This window comes from Metopolophium dirhodum, chromosome 5 (assembly GCF_019925205.1).
Source record: "Metopolophium dirhodum isolate CAU chromosome 5, ASM1992520v1, whole genome shotgun sequence".
Lineage (NCBI taxonomy): Eukaryota > Metazoa > Arthropoda > Insecta > Hemiptera > Aphididae > Metopolophium > Metopolophium dirhodum.
In genome coordinates, this window is record NC_083564.1 from 33,117,497 (window position 1) to 33,132,485 (window position 14,989).

Here is a 14,989-nt window from a genome sequence, read left to right on the forward strand (position 1 = left end):
TTAAAAGCACTTGTATGATCCATGCAGTATTTCAAATTCGTTAATTTTTCGGTGTAGACTTGTAAACGTATTATATTATTATAGTGTCCCGCCAAACCTAACTAATGTGTACAATATATACATTTATAATGGGTATAATTGTGCAGAGTGTTCCGGTTTTCGAACGATGAAAGCGGAAGAGTTTTCGTTGCAGTGTAACCTTAACACATGGGTTTCGACGCGGATATGACTACTCTGTATATACATATTGTGTACTATGTTAAAACCGATTGAATACATTTTTTTTTTATTACAATGGAGACAATCGGTCGCCGCCGAACGCGATACCGGCCGGTTGCATTATTGACGTGACGGGACAGTAGTTTTTTCTGTTTTTGACTTCCACGTGAGTTTTAATAGCCGGTTCGAATTTTTACGCCGTCGCAACTCGCAAGCAACATCAACTCGTTGATTATACAATATTATTATTATTATTATTATTATTGACGATTTAATGAGACGTTTGAAGAAAAATGAAAAAGAACAAAACTCGAACGTACACATCACACGATATACGATAATGTTAAATACTATACATACCGCGGGCCGAGTTCCGCGGCGGCATAAAAGGAGAGAAGAATACTGTATTATATACGAAGGAATATATGAAAAACAGACCACGCGGGAGCGCTCGTCTATACACTCACTGTTATATTATATTATTATAATACCCCGTTCGCGACACGCACGGTCTTTTGTTCGTCATAAATAATAAAAAGTCGATTATTAGGCGGCGCATGTGTGTGTGTGTGTGGGGTTTTGTATATAATATATATACACACGAACGAGATCAAAATTATTGTTATTAATGAGCGTCGGTCAGTTGTGTGTGTGTCCCCTTTACGGTTTTTAATAATTATAATAATAAATAATAATGATAATAATAATAATCGTTATTCGTTATTGTATTATGCCGTCGTGCATACGACATTCGGGACGTCCGTGCGGCTCGATAGCTCCAGCCGGACAGTCTATACACACAAACATATTATATATTATAATAATATATTAATATCACACACGTATATAATTAGCTCACATACGGTCGCCGTATGTGCTTCAAATTGATTTCTCCCCCCCCCACCCCCCCCCCCCCCCCGACCGCTTTTGTAGTACTGCTGCTGCTGCAGTATGGATATCGCCGTTTTCATTATTCGGGAAATTGTGCGTTTTCCCCGCGCGCGCATGTACATTATAATTACTATCCGTACCTATACCTACGATAATATGTTAGGATGCTTTCTTCCTCGGTCTGTCGGTCTGCCGCCGTATAGGTAGCAGTCTGCTGCTCTGTGTCGTGACTCTATCTACAATATTATAATATAATATAATGATAATATATAAGCTCTTTCCACACACTCTATCTCTCTCTCACTCGCTCAAACCACGTCCGTCTCTCGCACACGCCGCTTTTTCCGGCCGTGTGTTATTGTCTGCGCATGGTCCGCAAATCCTCATAATTGACAGCCGATCCGTCCAATTAAGTGTCCACAACATCAAAACGCGTTTATATAGGTACCTGTATGTACATATACTATACACGTATACGATACCCGCTCCAAAGCTATATTTATATTTTATTATAACTATACCGCGCCGCCGCAGCAGGAAGTTTAGATTTCTTTCATTGCTCGAAATAATTGTTTAAATGTTGTAATTTGATGTTGTTTAAATAATCATTGTGTACTTTAACGGTAAGCGGGTATATTTTATATTATATAGGTACATCGTTTTATACGTAGAGGTATCCATGTGCGTATACTCTGCGCAGACATGCATTTTGTGAATTATTGTAATTATTAGGTTTAAGCGATTTCGTCTGTATAACCTCAATATATAACATTTATAGTATACAGATATAATTATACTAAAAACGTATTATATGTACGTCCTACATATACTATACAGATATTTTATTTCTAAGTCGTATAAATACCAAATTAATACCCTACATAGTACCTACGTACACTTAAGCAACACAAAAAGTTATCGGTACATGTACACTATACAGGGGCTTAAGTAATGTTTTTAATTTGTACTTTAAAGTTATTCGAATTCAAATATATTTTAATTTCAAAAATAAAAAGTTTGAGTGGGTTTTTAGAAAAACAAAAAAGTGGCTAATAAATGTATATTTGTCTAGTTAATTTTAATATTGTTAATTCGAGTAACTATATATGTCTTAATTGAATAAACTTTTAATGGAATAATTTACCATTAAAGATCAAACGAATAAGGATAAGTATACACCCTTTGAATTTATCTGTGGTTGCAATTTCTCCCTCTTTTCAGTACCTTCATAATATATGTAGGCTACAATATGGGCGTAATAAAGGGTCAATTTGAAATTGTGCATTATTCGTGTATCAGAATTTGGCGTACCTACCTATTTGTCTTTGTGTAACTTTATATAATTTATCTAATTCAATAATTAAAAATATAAATTGTGCCTACATTATATATCGTACACTACATAAAATTTCTCAAGGAAATCTCCTAGTTCCATGTATTACGCAAAACCATGAGACATACTTACCTATACCTATATATATTTAAATAATTTTCGTTAAAATTGTAATTGCTTAATTTACTGTCAGTGGCGTACTCAGGGCAGGGGTAGGGTTCGGGGGTTATGACCCCCTTGAAATTTCTTTTTTCTACAAAAAATCTTATTTTCTAGTATTTTGATACACACAGATCAATTGTTGGTCATTTTTAATTGATATGAAATAAATTGTTAAATATGACAAAGACGTCAATAATCATATTTTCAGTTTTTTTTGGCTGATTTAGAACATTGCTAAACGTCCGCCATAATCGATGGTGTATCACTGTAAATGTAGACTAAATTTGAGATTAACTATAATTTGTTATATAAAAACTATTTAGAAAAAATAATGTAAATTATTTATTCAGGTAAAACCCTAACCGAACTAAAATCTTGTGTACGCTACTGTTTACGGTATACTTATATCACCTAAAATGGTTAATATTGTTTAATAACTGGTATAATATGCTCAAGTTATCTTAAGTGTAGGTATAATGATCGTCGTAAAATATAATGAGTTGTATACACGCGTGGTTCCAATCTACAATAAAATACAGTGTTTAGGTACCTATATTATATACCTGTGTCCTGCAGTGTCGTATATAGGAATTGTTTTCACAATGAGCTAATTAAATTTATTTAAGCGGCAGGGGGATAGGGATTATAATGATGGATTTATATTATATACATAATTACATATACATTATGACACGTGCTTTAATTGTACCTGGAACTTTACTACATGGATCATAATCCCAAAGCACTCCCCTTCTGAATACACCACTCAATGTAAAGTACTACACGTACTACTATATTTTAATACATAGCTTTTTCCCTAGAACCACCAGTCACTCGAATGACAACTATATAATATTATATATAGTATTAAACAGATATATTATATCATTGTGATATCTTCACTTATTCTGTAATAAATCGTTTTACATTACACTACCTATATATACTGTAAGGCTGATACATACGGAGTCAACAGTGCATGGAATAATGTACTAATACAACTATTTTAACTTCATTTTTGTTGAGAGTAAATTAGGTATATTTGTTTAAAATTTGTTGGTTTTTGAAATTATTTGTAATATACTTTGTCTACATTTAATATTGATGAATTGATGAATCGTTGTTATACTATATAGTTAGTTAGTAGCCATATAGATGGGAACATGGTATGCTATCACCTATATTGCTCTAAATACAACATACAATTAATTATCAGTAATATTCAATAGAATAAACATTTAAAAGTATTAAAGAAAAATGCTTTGGTTTTTTGGGGATGCACATTTTAAATCTGTGGGATGCACCGTGCACAAGTCCTCTTGTCACCCACTAACTTCGCGTGCAATGGGACTTTATAATTTGTATAATATGCTTGGAAAACGCCGCCGGTGGTGGGTGCCGAAAATGTACATTTTCCGTGGGAGTTCGCATGGCCGCTGAATAAAATTTTATATCATAATACTTTTATACAAGCCCATCGTACATAGGCACATAACCTTCATATATATAGTACATAATAATGTATAATATAATATACGAACATTTGTATATGTATATATAGAATATATATTTTGTATGTGCGCGCGTGTGTGTGTATAGTGTGTATAGACGGCGGCGCGCGTTTTCGGTCGGTTGCGCCTTTGCTGGAGGCAAAACTTTCCCCGTCGTCGCGCCACGTGACACGAGTCTCTAATGACAGATCAGACCGCGTCGACGCCACCGCCGCCGCCGTCCTACTTTGTCCGTCATCCCTCTCCCTATCTCTCCCTCGCTCACTCTATCTCTTTCTCTCGATATGTATATACATACATAAAGCATTATTATAACCTTTGCCGCATTAGATTATTCAATTTGTCGCTTTATCCCCTTCGCCTGCCGTCAGACGTGGCGCAGTGCTCGCGGGGCTAATCATCGGGCCCATTCAACGCGGATCAGCCCACGCTCAAATGGCGCAAAAACATGTATAGACAAGTATTATATAGGTAGGCATAAAGACATAATCGCATCGACTTCCTCGCCGCCGCCGCGTGCATACATTATATATATTATTATTATTATTGTACATCATACTTATGCCTATTGTCTGTTTGTGTATAGGTGTTGTACAAGTGCAGTACAAGTGCAAGGACAATATTATTGTTACGAACCTTACGAGCGGCGCGAGTGCTACCTAAAAGTTGAAACCCTAAGGCTTTGCCAGTTTGCCAGCAGTAAATTAATACCATATTTTACTGTGTATCGCGCATATCTGTGTGAAGCTGCAGGATTTTCAGCAGTTGACAGTGATTTATTGTATTACAATTTCAAACGTAGATCACAGTTTAAACATTTCGAGACTATAATGCATACATGGGAATCAAACACTTGTTTGCATTAATTATATTTTAATATGTAGAGAACATTAAATAAGTCAAGTAGGTAGGTAGGTATACTGCGATATGTCATAAACATTAGATGATTATTCTCATTAACAATTTAATACATTTTGAAATCAAATAATTGTGGACTTATTAGTCATTTTTTTTTTTATTTTACATTATTCGTGGGAGGCGTGAGACCTATTTTTATTTTTTGGATGGTGAGAATCGAAAAAGTTTGGGAACCGATATTATAAATGCATAATATTATTATGTAGTACGCGCCTATTCATTTTTACTGTTAAGATTAACTCGTAGACTTATAACGGCCGGTAACTGGTAAGCTTCGTGAAGATTACAAATCTATTTTCGGTTGATAAATATTTATTTTTGTATTAACGGGCAATTTTATCCGAAACAATTGTTTTTGAACCAAAACCATTTTTAGATCTCGCTCAGTAGGTTTTAGTAGGTATATTAGTTATAACTTATAATATAGGTTCTTCTGGGTTTTAGTGTCTGTATTATATATGCTGACCTATATAAATGATCAATATAACAACAACTTCACTTATAACTATCTTATACATATTATACATCATATTATTCTGAAACACATCGACAATAATATTTAAAATTGTAAATTGATGCACAGATATATAATATATTATTGTCTACCTAGATCAAGTTACATGCGTTAAGTTTGTTCTCTAGCTGACAGTCTATCTAACCATCGAAGTCTCGGACTCGGGAATATTATGTGATTTTTTGTGAGTTCAATATCATGTTTAATATATTATAGCAATCTTCTGTAACGTTTTTCATTTTTGTTGTTGTGTACTTGGCGCCGTGCTCGTATGGCGTTGGTTATTATAACTTACTGCCTCGTTTTTGGCACCGAACATTTTTTGTTTTAATAAGTTTACCGGTTCAATCTGCAGGCCTCCGGCTGTTTTTAAAAGTTTTCTTAATTTCACTACCACACTTACGCCCCTGGAGTTTAATTTAGTATGGTAATTTGAATTTCATTAAAATATAATATAATAGTAAAATAATTGAATTAAATAAACACATAGGTACACGGAAAATCACAAGTACCAAAAGTACCAAAATGTAATCTTAGTTACTGCGGTTATTCAACGTTTGAACGAAGATTTTTAATAATAACTTGAACAACAGTGGATACTAAGTATACTAAGTACTGTGTAATATAGATATATCCATATCTAAAACACGTACCGTGAATGATACGTCTTATTGGTACTTCCTGAGTGTACAATGTATGACATGGGTACATATTTAAAAATTAAAACAATGGGCTAATGAATAGAGGTAAAAGCCACTAGATAGCGCTGTATGAACTCCATGCGAGATTATTTCGTAATAAAATCAACTACAATAATAGGCAGGTAGAATGATACCTATCTTATTAATGTATATTTAAACGTTCTTCTTTGACGCAATTTTAAATCATAGAAGTCCCCGGTAAAAATATATTTGTAATCGATGAAATTAACTTGCTAATAGAAACGTATATCCGTATATATAGGTATAATCTTTACCTATATATGTAATAATTATTATAATATGTTATTTTCGATACGTTTCTACATTGAAATATTAATTTCAGTAAATCGTTTGTATCTTGCGTATATAATGTACCTTGTAATAATCAGAATGCAGATGTATCAACGTATCGTTTTCAAATACTAATTAAAAAAGTTTCAAAAACAAGCTCAAGTTCACATTGTAAATGTGTTATTATATGGTTGTACAAGTTTGTTATAGCCAATGGGTAATCGTAGTTACGTATTTTCAATGAACGCACTTATAATACTCAATAATTATAACGTATAAATTATATAAACTATGTGTAAAATCGTGACGAATGGCGAAATAAAAATGTATGTGTAAGTAAACCGTTTGTCGATTTCAATTTTTTTTTTAAATTTTTATCTAATTACAATTAAATTATATAGATAGGTTCTTTAAAAAAAAAATATATAAACAAATTAATATAATAATATATTAATACGTATATTTAAAATTGCTACAAAGTGGTATGTATGGTAGCTATGTATAATGATTCATATCGCGTTATTCATATCTAGTTCATCGAGGTAGAAATATGAATAATTGATTAAACCAGCGTGTATGTTACCTTTGAAAGTTTGAAATTAAACATGTGTTATCTTGTTTGTCTGATAATGATACCGTTTCGTACTAGTAAAATGTAATTTACAACTGAGTTTACCTCTTCAAGTTCAAGTACCTATACCCTTATGATGTAAACCTTACACTGGCATTCGTGGGCACATTTTTAAAAAAATATAACTGTAAATATAGTAGTTACCTACTTAATATACACTATATAGTATATATTATAGTCCTTAGTTAAGCAACAAACGAAATAATTAGTTCGTTTTACATAGGTACATATAAGATTTGATTTTAATAGAATAAAATAAACGAAAAATCTTTCCTGTATAAATTTAATAGCAGCTGGTAAACTATAATACGTGCTATAAAATATAACTTATTACATTATATAGAAATATTATACAGGTAAAGTACATAATATGTGTTATTTGCTTATTACTTTGGTAAAAAATTGATTTTCACAAAAAAAAAATATCACAAAGCAATAGCCATTAGCCAGTAGGTAAAAATAAAGTGTTATAAAGTGTAGTTATTTAGTATAAATGGTATTATAGTATAATGTAGGTATAGATTTATCGACTATACAAACGTAGGTAGGTATATAGGCACGCAGTTCTGTGCGTTTTGACAACATCGTTGTTATAATCAACAATAACATTATTATGTAATAATTATTGAACAACTTATCGTTAATACAATCGCGGTAACTAGGTATGCAGGAGTGTAGTAAAATAACTCAATCGACTTAACACTATTATTACAATAATTATATCAAAACACTGATGTAAAATACGCATTATAATATTATTATTTGTATCGCGAAATCCTTCAATTACGAAATCATAAGGGTCGTAGGACTTTTAGCCGTCGCACAATCATATTCACCCCCGCACTGATAATAAATTTAACACACCACCCCGCACGAGGATTTGATCTGCAGCTAAATGCGCGGTGCGATTTCCTCTCATTCACCGAGTGTGTACATAAGTAAATAATATTACTACAACCACCAGCCGATAATACACCGGAATAATCCCAAATAATACACCCGAGATCCGAATAATAAATATACGTATAACATAATGTGCACCGAGGATTATACCTACCGTGACGTACGCGGGGAGTTCATAATATATGAAAACTTCACCGAATTCGTCGCGACGACGAGTCGGCGTAAATATCGTCATCATCATTATTATATATATTTTCAGTCCCTATCGTCGTCATAACGCATCGTCGTCATTCGTGGAACGGTATAAACGGCGTTAAACTGTTACGTGGGGTAGGTATTACATATATATATATACGAACGACACACATACGGAAAACAATCATCGCTTTATAGTTTATATATACTGCTGCTGCAGCGGGGACCAAGGAGCGGTTTTGCGAGGGGAGGGGGGGGGGGGGGTGAGTAATGGGTTTTTCAGCCACCCCTACGGCGGCGGCGGGGTAAGGAAAAAAAAAACGTCACTATTATAATATTTCCTGCAGCAAGGGGGTTGACGCCGTAGTCGTTTATATATATATATATTATCATATCTCAGTGCGAGCTCGCGACACACACAAACACACGCGGCGAGGAGGATATAATACGCGCCGCGACTTTGACACAAAAGAGAAATCACGATCTCGCGCGCGCGCGCAGTGCACCTCTTCCCATCGTTGTGTCTGACAAATTCGACGACGATAAATTACCGACCGTTTACCATTTTTATTATCATTTGTTATTTTCATATCGCGCGGCGTCCGCGAACAAATGTTTTGCGGCTGCCGATCTGCAACGGCGCGGCGAGAGAGGAGGAGGCTATTGATTTTTAAACGAGTAGGATTTTGTCTCCCTTTAATCTGCATCGCATCTACACACACACACACACACACACACACACACACCGGATAATAGAATAATGTGACAGAAGCCATTTTTGTCATTATTGTTATTATTATTCTTTACCGGTTAGTATAATATGTCTATAATGCGTATGGACGTCGTTTTTTTATTGTGCATTGCGCTTATTAATCATACAATATTATATAATACACAGTGAACAATCGAGTGTTTTTAGGAGGCACATACCTATGTGGAATATTCACTATGGTACGCGTTTTATCATGCTGTAGAGTTGGCGTGTCCAATTATTTTAAACGTTAGATTACAGTAAGCTGGTATATTATATAGTGTTTTAGTGGTTTTATTTTTTCATCATCGTGTGTCGTTTGTAATGAAAGGTTTAAAAAAAAAAAAAAACAAACAAACAAACATACCACGATAATTGTTTGAAAATGTAAAAACGATTCCTTAAAATAGTATAATTTACTAAAACATGATTTACTAGTAATTATTTATTTAAAAAATAGAAATGGTCGCGCAAAGCTATATGTAAATGGCTTACATTAACCAAACCAATGATTATAAACCGTATAATATACCTACCACATATTATACGGTATACATCATAAATATAGAGTTCATTAACTACCTACTTTCAAGACTGTTATTCAGTTCACCGTTTAAAGTTATAATATACGTCACTATCACTTCATACTAAACATAACTTATCATTAAATATATGTTCACTAAAATTGATATATATATTGATTATTTCTATACCTAACTTATTAATGAATGTACATGTTATGCGTTGTATTAAAAAAAAAAAAAAAACATAATATATTTAAATATTTTAGAAACACTATACAAAATATATTACCATGCACATTTAAGTTCACTGCAGTATTATTTTTGCATTCATATTTTTCTTTACTTAAAATAAGGAACAAAATTTACATCTAATTATCAATAATGCTCGAGGATCATTTAAGAGTTATCTTAAAGTCTGTAAAAACACATTAAATGTGTTGTAACAATTCACAACTGTTACTTTCATAAAAAATACGTTACTATCAAAATTTTCTGACCTTAAATTAAAATATAAGTAGATAAGTTGCGTAAAATATACTCTGTCGAATTATTTGTAAGTGTGCTGTGTAGGTACTTCTATATACATTTGTATATTATGCACTATATGCAGAAAGTCCTCACAAAGATGTACTAATTCAAGAATTCGACTATTTAAATTATAGTGAACCATTATATGATTAAGGGGTTGTTGAACAATTTTAAACAAATTAAACAAATATAATAATATAATATTAAAGTATATTGTACATAAGAAAATTATATATGTTTAGGTTTCTAAAATAAACATATGATTATAATGGTTAGAAAGTTGTATCAGTGCTATTATATTAACATATTATATCTTATGTTTTTTTTTTCGTTTTTTTTTTCTAGAATCAACTATTAATAGTATATAGTAAAGACTTACAAACAAAGTTTGCATTATAAATGCTCAACACGGTCGTGTTAAGCATTAATAATTGGTGTCAAGTGAATTCCAAATGAACAGTGACAGAAGGTGTTCGGCCAACAGATGTTTTTCTTTTTTTACGATTTTTTTGTGAAATTCTTCAACGATACTATTTAAACACGGAAAACACGTTTGATTTTTTTTTTCTTTTCCCCAGGACGTGAATAAACAGTTTATGTCCCGCGAACATGGTGATTTATTTGAAAGAAGACACAATGAACCCACACAAGGAGAAAATTATAATAAACCGCAATATTAGCGAAATCCCTTTCAATGTTGTTTACCTTATTCTTTCACCTCGTCCCTCGTCGTGTTTATTTGTTGTATTATATTTCGTTATTGTCTGCACTCGACTTGTGTACGTTATAGTGTGTTATTAGCTGCAGATTACACGCGACAACAATGTCGAATTTATTCCAAAAATGAACTCCTCCGTTTTAGTATATACATAATATAAATAATATAATATAGGCACCCACCTACCCATTATTGTGGGTCGTCATACAGAGATAATGATGAGACGTACATCGCCATATAATATGATAAATTATGTTTTTATTGTGACCACTCGTATCAAAAGCCATATATATATAGTTAATATTATATATTATTATCACTATTTATACACTGCAGAATTATTCGTGTAATGGTCGACGTGACGGTCGACAAATCGTTTGCTTATATACATAATATTTATTATAATGGTCGCGTCTTACAATGAATTCTGTGAGAATAACTTTACTGGAAACGACGCGGTGGTCAAAAACATAATAATATGATAGGCATACCATTGAAATTGCTGCTGCCAATTGTACCTAAGTATACAGCGAGATGACAAAGTTTTTTTTTAAAAAATATATTTGCTCACTGAAAATACCTCATATAAAAGCGTTTGTCAACCACCAACGGAATAAAAAATGATTCCACCAACGGCGGAGATCAAAATAAATTACGACGAAACGTTACGTTAAAGCGTACCTATATAATATGATATTGTTAGCGGTATATTATTATCATATTATAATACGAGAACGAAAAATTATTATAAAATCGACAAAATATTAATACTATTTTTACACGAACCTACTTAGTGACTATTTAATGTGTCGGCTGCTGTATATACTGCTGCAGCTATCTCACAACTGCGTGAAATATACCGTTAAAAATTAGATGATAAATCATCGAGATGCTGTATGGTGCAGCTGTTGTAATTTTTTTGATGTCTCTAATAAACGCCCAGAAGAACTCCGACCGACTACCGTTCTGAATAATTATTTAATTTTTACTATTTTTACGAGTGCCGCACTTATCAATTAAAAAATAATGTCGTACGTATATTTTACAAACGCATAGCTGGATATACCTATCTGGAACACTAATAATACACCTCGTTTTAACTGTTAGTTCCAATTGAGGATTTATTTTTACCATAAATTATTTTGGTTTTGAAAATATATTTCTACCAAATTCACATTTATTAAGTATCAACTAAATCATATTCTCATTGACTGTACATGAATTAATATAATTACTGAACTGTATACCTAATAAAGGATATAATATTAATTATTTATATAGTGAAACTCAGCAGAACTATACAGTGTTGCAGAAATATATTAAACATCGTTGTACCATATACAGGTGTAACAGGAAGACCTGTCAAAAAAAAAAAATTACGCTACTTTTGTTGTATATGGTTAATTAATAATTTAAGAAATATACCCAATAATATTTTGAAAAAAGTTATTACTTTCTAAATTAATTTACTCAAAAAAATATTGATATTTTAAAAAATTCTAAAAAATAAACTACTTGACTTAGATAAATGTTTTCACCATAAAAATTGTTCTTATGTAATTAGATTTACAAGTTGGCTATTTTGAATTTTCCCAAAAAAATTTTAATTAAATTTTTTATTTTTTATTTTCAGTATTAAAAAATAAAAATCTTTTTTTTATTTTATACTTGTAGCGCAAGTGACTATAAATTATATATATAAAAAAAAAATAATAACATTGAAAAGTTATTTCATCTGTCAGGTCTTCCTGTTACACCCGCTGTACTATAATAATTATAGGTATTTAAAAAAAAACAATATAATCATTATTTTGACGTGTCTTACACTCTTACCCCGTGTTTTTAGTTGGCTAAAAGGAAATCTTATCGATACCTTCCGTTATCGAGGGTTAAATCCCAATGATTTATCGTCACATCCGGCGCGGTGATGTTACTGCAATATGTATGTATTATATACAGTATACACGAATACATAATATAATAACACGTTATGTATACATAGCCGGTACTACATAAGACATTACATATTATAAACGGAGCGTATAGCAAGTATCGTTATAACATATTTTGTCGTTACCTAATTATGTACCTATAATTTAACGATTTACTCGAAAAACATACATTGTAAAAATCTGAAATAAAATGAAATCAACAGAGCCATGAAATATATATAATAATAGCTGGTAATGAATAATACGCGTATATACAATGTAATACGAGTCGGCTCGGCGGCGTGTTACGACTATTATTGGTATTTTTATTATTATTTTTATTTTTTTCCCCGTTTGCCCTTTCCAAAATGTCGTGTGTGTACGAAATTAACGTCGGGTCGCCGACACACAGGCGGATATATAGGAAAATGTATTGGGGAATTTTAATGGTCTCGCCACCGCAGTCTGCTCTTGCTGCTGCTGGGCCAAAAAAGAATCGAACAGACACGTGTACCGTGTCGTTCCTAAAAAAGAAGAAGACTTCTGTAGCGTATATAATAATATATATACGGGGAACGTTGGACACAACAAGGACGTTCTAGTAGGTATGTCTTATTGTCTTATACCAGTAACAATGATATTTAGTACTGCAATTGGACATATCTTTGGCGTATTGTATAAATGACTTAAGTCAAAAATTGACATTTTTGTCTTATAGTGTTATTAAAATCAAACATTTTTATATTTTGGTATTTTGGTACAGATCACGTAAAACTATAACTCACTATCAGTGAAATTTGTTTTGGTATAAACATTTTAAGTCACGTTATATTGGGTACAAAACACGTATGTCTAGTTAAGAATTGAGAATCAGACAGAAATAATTTTAAAATGGTCTTAATATCTTAAGTCAAGTTTAGTAATAATTTTAAATGCATATCCTAAAATCCAATTATCTTAAGTCACTTAAAAATAATGAAAAATTGATTTTAAAGTTCTACTTAATAGTTAACATAAAAGTTGGTACATTGAATATTAAATTTAATTAATTATCAGCCCAGACACTGTTGTCTACGATTTTGAATGATTTTTCAATGTTTTGTTAAATCTTCCTATAGATTTCCTATAGATTACTAGTCGTTTTTGACTTTAGACATTTATACTATACGCCAAAGATATAGGTTAGATATTATATTCGTTGGTCCTATGATATCAAGTGGTAAAAATGTCATGTTTGTACATGGTACCTACATCAATATTATCTATTATCGTTATCATTAATAAATTAAAATCATCACGACCCCACTTATAAGTTTTTTGATATACGATAAACTGTTATATTCCCTTTACGTGTGATTTGCTCATTGTAACTTAACTTTTTTTTTTAGTTTTATAGGAAATGTTCTTAACTTTTTGTTGGTAATACCTATTTAAAATTGTCAAAACTATACTTTTGGAGATTATCAGCAATGGATGTAGTAAAATTGTTAAATTTACCTACACAAATTTGCATAATGTAGGGTATAGCCCTATATAATCACAGCCCTAGTTTGTTCTAATTTATTGAATTCGTTATTTAATTAAATTACATTAAGCATTTTTTATTGTTGTTATTTTACAATTATCATAATGGAGTTAATTGTCCCTATGCATACATGTATAGTATATTAATATATTGTGTCTATACAAACTATTTCATCAAAAATAAGTATTGAAGTTGAATAAAAGTAAAAGGTATTAATATTTATAATTTGAATTATTTTAAATTAACGTAAAATTTTTTATTGCTTTATTAGCAACTCGAAAATAATGTTGTTGCAATATCGACTCATGATAATATAAATTTACGAATAGGTATTAGGTATTACAACTATATAATATATATATATATATATAATATATTTGCCATTATACGAGAATATCTCAGAAAACTAAAAAATTAGCCATGTGCAAACCTTAGCATCACTATGTCTTACCCCACGTTCCATACATGCGCACACATGGCACTACGTATATATAATACGCGATGTACCTATATAATATTATGTATAATGGCACACCGCCGTTTTATTACGAGTCGACACCTCTTGAACACTTCGTGGTGTAATATTTCATTCTCGCTCCACTGTAGTTGTAGGTTTTAATTTTAATTTCTGTTTCAACGCCTATCGTGTACAGTAATATACATTAATACGTGATAAGTACGTACACGTTAAGACCACACAACTCGAGGTAGACTATATTATATGAAATATCATGCTGTGCACC